The 3174-nt window shown below is 40.8% G+C and overlaps 1 pseudogene; it reads left to right on the top strand.

Annotated features, from left to right (window-relative positions):
* The first annotated feature begins 779 nt into the window (after window positions 1–779).
* On the top strand, window positions 780–1979 carry LOC107183285 (annotated as a pseudogene).
* Window positions 1980–3174: the final 1195 nt, after the last annotated feature.

Here is a 3174-nt window from a genome sequence, read left to right as displayed (position 1 = left end):
GAGTTAAACTGACTCTGTGAAAAGGAAACATAGGAACTATTTGGAGGATTTTATAAGCCCTTTGAGATTTGCATCTTGAAAGACACAACCATATTTTCCCAAAAGATGCTCCTTTCTACTTCTGCCAGAGGCAGCATGTTCATCGGGATAAATTCGAGGGCTTACCCGAGAAGGCAGCCACATTTCCTTACAACTCACGTTCTGTTGTTTATACAACAAATTCTGTTTCCTCGAGTCTCGCTGTTAACTCCTCAACCTCTCCCATTTTCACCTGGATAGCAAATATGAGAGAACTGAACATTTATAGGAAAGGTCAAGAATCCGGTAGCTTTTCTCTCTCAAATTCTGGAGGAAGTGGTAGGCTTCACTCATCACTTACACACTACGTCCAGGTGTGTAACTAAGTAAAAGAGTTTTAAGATGTTTTTAGTTTTTCGCAACCAGCTGCCTTGTGGAAGGTGGATGTTCCCCGTGTAAGCGTGGTTCCCCTAAAGTGAGATCCGTGGGACTCCGCACTGCCCTGCACAACTAGTTGGAGCAGCGCATTTACAAATGGACCTCATTGGCGATTAATACTGCCCAAGGGTTTGGGATACCTGAGGCACTTTGGAGGGGAACCCAAAAGGCTCTTCCAGTGCCTGTTGCCAAGGTGCTGGCACCATGGACCTACAGGAGCGACATTATTGTCATCATCCTCTTCCCCCTTCTTGAGGGTCAAGTTGTCAGGGCTCAGCTGCCCAGGTCCTAACCTGCTCAGCCTTCTGGATGACAGTGAGATCATGGCTAACAATGAGGTCATGGCTAACGATGAGGTCATGGCCCTATACAACACCTGCACCAGGCTGAGGACCGCCAAGATGCCATCCGTGCAGTATTCGGGTACAATCAAATGCAGAAGAACTTCTGAGGTGTACAGAAGTCCACCAAGATGTCCTATTTAAGTACTTGTCATCACAAGGGGTTATTATACCTCCAGCTCCTGAAAAACACTATCTTATCCAGCACGCAAAGCGTTACTGGGAAAAGCACTTACGTCTGAAATTGAAGGAAACCTGCCCCTTACCCCAGCCAGTTAAGACCTCTGAGGACATTAGACTCTCAACAGCAAGAGAAAGAAGATTTTAAAAAGCTGGAATTGCCTGGCTTCTGTAGCTTAGTTGGTTGAGCGTTCTCCCAGGCACCAGGAGGTCGCCAGTTCGATTCTAGGTCAAGGCACATGCATGGGTTGCAGGCTGGATCCCCAGTAGAGGGCATGCAGGAGGCAGCTGATGGATGTTCTATCTCCCTCTCCCTTCCTCTCTCTGAAATCAATAAAAACATATTTTTTTTTTAAAAAAAAATTGAAGCTAGAATAGTTGATTTTTATTGATTAGGAGAAAAATTCTGTCACTGGTTCTCTGAACTTCTTAATTCTCAGAATACTTTTCTTGAACCCCCTCAACATGATTGGGGGCCACAGCACTTCTGGACAAAATGCGATAAATCACCAAGGAGCAGAAATGGTGAGCCTTCATCTGCTGTCCCTCCTGAAAGAAGGACATTTTTTTTTTCAATGCCAACCTTTATTCCCACGGATTGAAATGGACGTCTTCTTCTCATTATCTGGCTATGGTTGGAGTTGCTGGGACTGTCCACTGAGGGCACACTTGTTTGGGCACTTCTGAACAAATGTGTGGACTCATCTGCTGCTCTTTTATGGAGAATACTTAGAAAATCGAATTTATTGGTCTGAGAATTATTGTAGGGGCTTGCTTCCCTTGCTCCTGGAACGTTAATGAAAGCAGCTATTCATTTCAACCAAGCGATCCAGAGGCCTTTTATAACATGAACACTTTATGTGGTACCAACAAAGTAGGACATAATAGAATGTAAGGCAGGCCTTGGCTAGCGGAACTGAGCAACCTTTATGTAGTGGAAATGAGACATTGTTGAGCAAAAGAGCACCGAGTTTACTAGTAAGTTACCCTGTAAAGCGTTGAGCACCGATGTCAGTCTATACAGAAACCCTCCCAGGTACTGCATGGACATAGTTTAGTTGAAACACCTTTTTTGACTACAGACTTACATATTATCCAGATACTTGCCTCTTTCTACCTGAGTTGCAGCAGCTGTTCTGAAGGCTTAATGCAGTTCATCAAAGAAATCCCACTGTAGATATTTTCAAAGAGATGTTTTTAAGAAGAAAAGGGTGCTAACAAGGCCCTTAAAGATCTTTGGATCCCATTGTATTGGTCATAGTTATTAGTGGCAAACACATACTCCACTTAAACTATTTTAGTCTGAAAAGAGTTTGTCTCAAGATTTTAGTGGCTTATAGATCACCTCTGATGGCCAAAGAATCACATTTGGCTGTTTTCATAGCCAGGAAAAAAAAAATGCTTAACTGTACCTTAGAAATAGTCTAGTAAAAAGATACCCTGCTGCCTCCACCTGCTGATGGTTGAACTTAGAAGCTTCAACATAACAGTACTTATTCTCCCTTAAACTCGGTGCTCACTTTCTAGGGACTACAAGAAAACCCATTCTTATAGGTGAATTTGACTCTCGTTAGGTACATGCTCACTCTAGGAACTGGGATAAGATCTAATTAAAAGAGGTCTTATAAGAACAAAACTCCAGATAAACAAATTGAGGCATGTTTAAACAATGAAATCATTTATACCAGTAAAAGGAATAAACTAGAGTCACATCTGTGAATATGCCTAAAACTGACAAATATAATGTTGAACCACATACAGTGGGATACCATACATACAAAGTTTGACAACTTGCAAAAAAGAGTTCCTATATAGTATATGAATATATGCATATATTATAAAACTATAAAAACATCCTTAAGAATGACAAGTTCATAATAGTAATTATTTCTGGAGAGGGAGGAAAGAGAATGGGATCAGGGAAGGGTACACGGGTAGCTTCAGTTGTATTTTTAATGTTTTGTTCTTTTATGAACTATTTTCTTGAGACAGATACAGCAAAATGTTAAGATATGCTAGGTCTGAGGCATTGGGTAGCCTAATATATAGTTGTTTGTTACATTCTCTGTACTTCTCTGTATGTTTAAATATTTCACAATTTTAAATGTTAATTCCGGACTTTTGAGCATTAAGATATATTTATTTTAATTGAGTATTAAGATCCATTTTTAAAAATACTGCCTTTCTTACTTTGAGA

Source organism: Myotis davidii, unplaced genomic scaffold, assembly GCF_000327345.1.
Source record: "Myotis davidii unplaced genomic scaffold, ASM32734v1 scaffold81, whole genome shotgun sequence".
In the NCBI taxonomy this organism is placed as follows: domain Eukaryota; kingdom Metazoa; phylum Chordata; class Mammalia; order Chiroptera; family Vespertilionidae; genus Myotis; species Myotis davidii.
This window is presented reverse-complemented; position numbering and strand designations above follow the sequence as displayed.